The sequence below is a fragment of the Eptatretus burgeri genome, chromosome 9 (assembly GCF_056783735.1).
Source record: "Eptatretus burgeri isolate ZD-2024b chromosome 9, Ebu_testis_v1, whole genome shotgun sequence".
Classification (NCBI taxonomy): Eukaryota; Metazoa; Chordata; class Myxini; order Myxiniformes; family Myxinidae; genus Eptatretus; species Eptatretus burgeri.
In genome coordinates this window covers 90,374,858-90,382,357 of record NC_140969.1, presented here as the reverse complement: position 1 = coordinate 90,382,357, position 7,500 = coordinate 90,374,858, and the positions used below count along the sequence as shown (strand labels likewise).

Here is a 7,500-nt window from a genome sequence, read left to right as displayed (position 1 = left end):
GCCTGCCAGCATTAGTTGGTGGGCGGTCAAGATCCCACTGTGTCATTCACAGAGAGTAGGCAAGCTATTGCCTGCACGCTAAACAAATGACAAATTCCTGCACATTCAGTTAAGTATCCTGTGTCTTCGCAGTGGAAACCCATCCGGCATTGAAACCCCAACGGCGAATCGGCTTCTGCAGAGCCGACTCTCTTTGTAGAGCATGATGGACAAGTACGAGTTAATATATGACAAATCATTAATGACACCATTCCTTACAGTACAAGCCTTGCCCCTATATTTGCCATTGGCATTGCTTGACTTACTTTTCTCTGCTACTCCTGATGGATCTGAATTACCATTGCTCTGTACGTCATCCTTTCACCAGTTGTCCCATTTACTGGAAGTCTTTTGTGGACACAGGAGATCCCACAGTGATTTTCAAAAAATAATAGGCTTCTCTGAAATGCCTGCCAGTATCAAATGCAAATTCTGAATTTTTCTCTTTACCACCCTTCTTCAAGGGGTCAAAGTTGCACTGACTCAGGATATTCTTCTAAAAATCTATTTTTCATGCTCCTTATCCCTCACCATCCCGTTTTTTTCCCCACCACTTTTTTATTTTTATTTTTACCTCCAGCGCTGAAGGTGAAGGAGGTTATGTTATCACCTCTGTCTGTTTGTTACTTGCAAAATCGAAGATTTTTCAAGTATATTGGTCAGTCGATTTTGTTATTCTGTCTTTGTCTGTGTTTGTTTGTCAATCGCTTACAGGTCACAATTCCAAATGGATCATCGTGAAGCTTTACCAAGATGTAGAGGTAATCTCAACTGAGAAGCCTTTTGATTTTGAGGTCAAAGGTCGTCTTGAGGTGAAATTTCTAAAATCGTCGATTTTCATGTGATTCACCTGAAAATTATGCAGCAATTGCATATTGCATCACTGAATTTGGAAGCAAACTATTTTTGTGGTCAAAAGGTCAAAGGTCAACTCAAGGTAAAACTTCTAAAATCATCAATTTCAATCTGAAAAAGAATCATTTTTCATCCGATTGATTGATCTGAGCTTTGATTAAGATTGTCAATTTTAATCTTAATGAAATGGACAATTTGATGTATCCATGGCAACCTTTGGAGAGAGTGGGGAGTGGATTTTGCAAGTGTCGTGCTCTGCATGACGTCTTTTTCTTGTTTGTCTGTTATCCATCTGTGAGCAGGATATCTTAAAAATGTATGGACAGATTCAGACGAAAATTGGTGTAAAGGTTGAGTGTGTGTCAAGGACAAAGAATTTTGATTCTGGTGAAGATCTGGATCCGATAATTTTTTTTAATGATTCTTCACCATTGAGTGTTTTTTTAGGGCCAAAATGATATGCAGCACGATATCTTGTTATGGTCTGTGACCTTTTTTTCCTCTCTCTCTTTCCTCCTCTTCCCCCCCCCCGAGTTAGACCAATGGTTCAGCCCATGGGTATAAAGCCTGACATTGGGTGTGGGGCAGAGTTGCCAGACTGGCTATTTTTAAATTCTTCTAGCGGTTTATATTTAGCTTTGGCGGGTTGGCTATTTTCTGGCTATTTTTGAGTGTTGCCCACTTGTCCATTAAAAATTATCCTTCAGTTTATTATTTTTTGTATTTACACTTTTAATCGCTCTCTGTCGAAAAGCTTGCAGAATTCAAAACATGCATTGGAGAAACATCAATGACACAGAAGTAATATTGACACAGAAGAGCTGCTCAAAAGCATCTTACACATCTGAGCGTACATGAATCAGTATTGAATATGTTGGACAACAGATTTGAACCCACCCCTGCAATGATTCGAGGGTTTACAAGTGATATCTACGTGGACAGTGTAAACCAGGCAGGAGATGACAAAATTCATACAATCCAAGACTTGGGGGGAGGGCCTTGGCCTCCGATCCCACCTTTTAATTCTGCTTTGGATGCTAAACTACATGCATGGATGTATATGTGTTTGCCGGTAAGACATAAATTTTTTATTTGTTTTTTAATGTCGTTTTTTAAAGTGGTTATGTGGTAAGCGTTGATTACTTGATAATTTTGATATTCTTTATTGGGTTCCTATAGTAAAACGTCTTTGGCTATTTTTTGGTTATTTTTGGACCTTTGGTTGACGGTTTTTTTAAATCGTGATCTGGCAACCCTGGTGTGGGGCCAAATAGGGAACCAGGAAGTTGATGCAGAGGAGGAGACGGTGGCCATTTTGAGGAGGGCTCATTGCTGAGTGCCTTTTTCAGATTGGAGTTTCCATCTGCAGTATCTTTATCGGAAGGTTGTGTTTGGTCGAACCCTTATTGCAGTATCTCTGCCTTGTGGACTATATCGGGGCCGACTGTCGGGGATTGCATTGGGGCCTACTGTTGGGGCTTGCATTGAGGCCGACTGTCGGGGATTGCATTGAGGTCTACTGTTGGGGCTTGCATTGGGGCCTACTGTTGGGGCTTGCATTGGGGCCTACTGTTGGGGCTTGCATTGGGGCCTACTGTTGGGGCTTGCATTGGGGCCTACTCTTGGGGCTTGCATTGGGGCCTACTCTTGGGGCTTGCATTGGGGCCTACTCTTGGGGCTTGCATTTGGGCCTACTGTTGGGGCTTGTATTGGATGCCTACTTGTGGGGCTTGCATTGGGGCCTACTGTTGGGGCTTGTATTGGGGCCTACTTGTGGGGCTTGCATTGGGGCCTACTATTGGGGCCTACTGTTGGGGCTTGCATTGGGGCCTACTGTTGGGGCTTGTATTGGGGCCTACTGTTCGGGCTTGCATTGAGGCTGACTGTCGGGGATTGCATTGAGGTCTACTGTTGGGGCTTGCATTGGGGCCTACTGTTGGGGCTTGCATTGGGGCCTACTGTTGGGGCTTGCATTGGGGCCTACTGTTGGGGCTTGCTTTGGGGCCTACTCTTGGGGCTTGCATTGGGGCCTACTCTTGGGGCTTGCATTGGGGCCTACTCTTGGGGCTTGCATTTGGGCCTACTGTTGGGGCTTGTATTGGGGGCCTACTTGTGGGGCTTGCATTGGGGCCTACTGTTGGGGCTTGTATTGGGGCCTACTTGTGGGGCTTGCATTGGGGCCTACTATTGGGGCCTACTGTTGGGGCTTGCATTGGGGCCTACTGTTGGGGCTTGTATTGGGGCCTACTGTTGGGGCTTGCATTGGGGCCTACTGTTGGGGCTTGCATTGGGGCCTACTGTTGGGGCTTGCATTTGGGCCTACTGTTGGGGCTTGTATTGGGGGCCTACTTGTGGGGCTTGCATTGGGGCCTACTGTTGGGGCTTGTATTGGGGCCTACTTGTGGGGCTTGCATTGGGGCCTACTATTGGGGCCTACTGTTGGGGCTTGCATTGGGGCCTACTGTTGGGGCTTGTATTGGGGCCTACTGTTCGGGCTTGCATTGGGGCCTATTGTTGGGGCTTGCATTGGGGCCTACTGTTGGGGCTTGCATTGAGGCCTACTGTTGGGGCTTGCATTGGGGCCTACTGTTGGGGCTTGCATTGGGGCCTACTGTTGGGGCTTGCATTGAGGCCTACTGTCGGGGCTTGCATTGAGGCCGACTGTAGGGGATTGCATTGAGGCCTACTGTTGGGGCTTGCATTGGGGCCTACTGTTGGGGCTTGCATTGGGGCCTACTGTTGGGGCTTGCATTGGGGCCTACTCTTGGGGCTTGCATTTGGGCCTACTGTTGGGGCTTGTATTGGGGGCCTACTTGTGGGGCTTGCATTGGGGCCTACTGTTGGGGCTTGTATTGGGGCCTACTTGTGGGGCTTGCATTGGGGCCTACTATTGGGGCCTACTGTTGGGGCTTGCATTGGGGCCTACTGTTGGGGCTTGCATTGGGGCCTACTGTTGGGGCTTGCATTGGGGCCTACTGTTGGGGTTTGCATTGGGGCCTACTGTTGGGGCTTGCATTGGGGCCTACTGTTGGGGCTTGCATTGGGGCCTACTGTTGGGGCTTGCATTGAGGCCAACTGTGAGGCCTGGATTGTGGCTGACTGAGAGCGGGCTGCGTTAAATGCTGTGCTTGCTCGAACTCTTGCTGCAACTCCTCCAGTTCGGATCCCTGATCCTGCCTTGAGTTTGGTATTGAAGGATACAGTGCCGCTCACATACACAACCTCTGGGTCTCTGCTCTTCTGACAGTTTAAGAACCATCAAACTGCAGGTCCTCTCTTAGGATTGGCCGGATTCCAAAGGGGTTCCATCCAGTCGCCACCGTCTTTTACACGAACAGCACCCTCCAGCTCCTTGGTTGCTTACTTCTTCACCCTTGTGCTGGCATAATTGGGTTCTTTTCCTTTCTTTTTTTCTTTCTTCATTTTGTGTGTGTGTATATATATATGTATGTATATATATATATATATGTATATATGTATATATATATGTATGTGTATATATATATGTATATATATATATATATATATATATATATATATATATATATATATATATATATATATATATATATATATATATATATATGTGGGCAATTCCGCAGTTAGAGGGACAAGACCCTAAAATTTCAATTTGTTTTTTTCCTTGGTTTTTGTGTGTGATTTACGAAAGGACACATTGATGATTCAGGAAAAAATATTTTTCAGGGTATATTGATAGTTTTAGGTGGTGAATTCACCAATTTTGAACAAGAATTGTTCCAGATAAATTTTATCAGCAAAATCTCCATAATGGCAAAGAAGATATCTAGTCAAATTAAATGCCATTTTCTTACCAAAAATATTGAATTCATAGAGGCAGTGTAGTGCTTTCATGGATATATTAAGTAAAATCAACCTACATGTCTTCAAAATGCAAACATGTGTGCATTTCCCAACCCCTAGAAAGTCATGTAACGTTACAAACCGAAAAGTGAAATTATTTACCTCCAGAGTGTATAAAGTGTCTATGAATGATAATATTTCAATTTTTCCTGCTGTGTCCAATGACTAATTGAAATATATAAATAAGTATTACTTGTCATGATGGAAGTTAGAAATAACAGCAATCAAAATGTGTAACGTTACTAACCATGTAACGTTACTAACCAGTCTTTGTGTATTGTAACGTTACTAACCATGAAATAAGTGAATAAGACTCGAATAGACAGGTCCTGGTCAAGACAAAAGTGACAGTAAGACAACAGAGGGCAGTATGAAGACAGTGGGGGGGGGGAGGGGTAAATTTTGGATCAATTCAAAATCTCAATTCAAAAATCGCTACATTGCTGCAGCATTGGCATCACTAGAATAGGCTCACAAGGTGCATATCGAGTGGAATTTTTTTGCCACTTAACATGGGAAGGGACCCGTTGATGGAATCGGTGGGTCAGCCAAGCGTTTTGTGTGGGACAAGGTGAGAACACGTAAACATACTGTAACTGATGCAAAGAATTTTGCAGAAGCTGCAAGTACCATGAAGAATGTGTCTGTTCGTGAGATTACTTCCAGTGAGATCGCAAAGAGGAACGAGAAGCTGAACCTTGATGTCATCTTCAGTGAAGCCAAGGCCATTACTGGCATAGCAAAGATGCACTTCTTCAAAGTGGTAAATGACGAGGTGGTAGCCTATGTCCTGAGCAGAGACAAGCACGATGAGGCAACCCAGAGCAGCAGTGAGACCATTGCAGCAGTGGGAGACTGGTTCATAGTTGAGTACGATGGAAAACAATTTCCAGGAGAAGTTCTTGCTGAACGAGATGGAGAGTTCCAGGTGTCAGTAATGGTGTGGAGCTGTTGAACAGCTCCCAAGATGAAAGCAGCCAATTTAACAGGATTACCTTTTCTTAAAATTGAATGTAGCATTTAATTGAGGAAGCCAAAGCATTTAAAATGCTCTCAGTAAGCTACCATTTTTGACTGTTGGTAATCAAAGCCAGTCGGCTATATCTCTCTCTCTTTCTCTCTCTCTCTCTCTGTCTCTTTGTCGTGCAGCTGAACATCTGGCTTTCTTGTTGGCCCTTGTAACAACATTCCTTGAGCCTTGGGCTCGGAGAAGCCCAGTCATAAATCAGCACTGTTTTGGTATAGTTCAAAAGGGAACATCTTGTAGTAGAATGAGACTATAATATATATATATATATATATATATATATATATATATATATATATATATATATATATATATATATATATATATATTGTGATAAAGATCTGCCTGATCAATAACAGATGTTCTTGCTTGTGAAAAGATAAATGCTTTGTCAGGCCAGGAGAGAATATTTGCTGGGGTGTTGTTACTTTCAAAGAAACCAGATGAGCAGGAAAAGTATATATAAAGTAAACCAAACTGCTTGCGGGCGAGAGTTTGACTGAGCTGGTATACTGTAGGTATTCTGTGCCTTTCTACTCTCGTGTACACTTTTGGTGCGCATTAAACCTCTTCTCTACGACGATTGGTGTAGTCATTGCTTGATTGCAGACCCTGATCTCGACAATGGCACATGTCGGGAAGTACTGGAAATGGCCTTCAACTAGGGATGCTATTTTCTACATGAGACACCAGATGATTGCCCCGTTGGATGCACCAGAAGTAGTAAACAATCGAGGCCATTTCAAATTTTCTGTCCCAATTTGAAATTATTGTACGGTGGTTTGTCAGGTGTAATTACATTTCAGGTACAGCGAACAGACTTTTGTTTTCACGTCAATGCAGAGATACGTTCAAAGTGGTCTAAAGAAAAAAAAACATATCACATATCTCTAGACTTGAATAAACATGAATTCAAATACTATGATGTAAACTACTGTCACAATATCAAATGTTGCATTATGGCCATACACTGTACATACTACATACCGGTACATTAGTTTTTGCTCTTTGGTTTCTTTCCCCTATTTGAAAGGTACTCTTGAATGAGGAACACATACAATATGTACTGTTTTGTTCAACTTGTGAATTCCAGTGAATCAGGATGAACTGTGATCAGCATAGTTATGGATCTGTGGATATCACTTGACCCAGTCTTTAAAGTGGTACTCTTTTGTTGTTTGTAATTTATTGTAACTTTTTCTTGTCTTTTTTAACACATATGTAATTTGTACCATTGTACAAGTACAATGACACTATACTGCTTGAGTTTGGTGATTGAAATAAGAGTTTCATGTCTTATCTGATGTTTTTTTTAGCTTATTTCACATTCTCTTGAGGAAAAATGTAATGATTTGAGATTAAACATAATTCTGTGATTCATTGTAATCACTAGACAAAGTGTAACGTTACTAACCGTAACGTTACTAACCATGATTTTTGTTCCTAATTTTCAAACAAAGCTAGAATGAGAAAGGATATTTAGGGTAGCTATTGCCCTTAAAGCTAGAAATGAAAAAATAGAGTTGATATGTTTCAAGCTATACCAATTTTAGCCAACTTTTCATTCAAAGATGCTCATCAATTTTTCATGTCCTTTTTTTGTATCGTTACTAACCGGCATTAAAAGCAGTTCTTTCTTCTAGAATGTTTCATGAAATGATTTCATTCTTTGCTCTGTTCTACGTCTAGGCTAGGTT

The 7,500-nt window shown here is 42.4% G+C and overlaps 1 protein-coding gene across 1 annotated transcript in view; it reads left to right on the top strand.

The window, feature by feature from the left end:
- MDGA2 (MAM domain containing glycosylphosphatidylinositol anchor 2) overlaps nucleotides 1–7,500 on the top strand; it is a 366,045-nt gene that overhangs the window by 251,252 nt on the left and 107,293 nt on the right. The gene's annotated exons all lie outside the window — the stretch shown is intronic.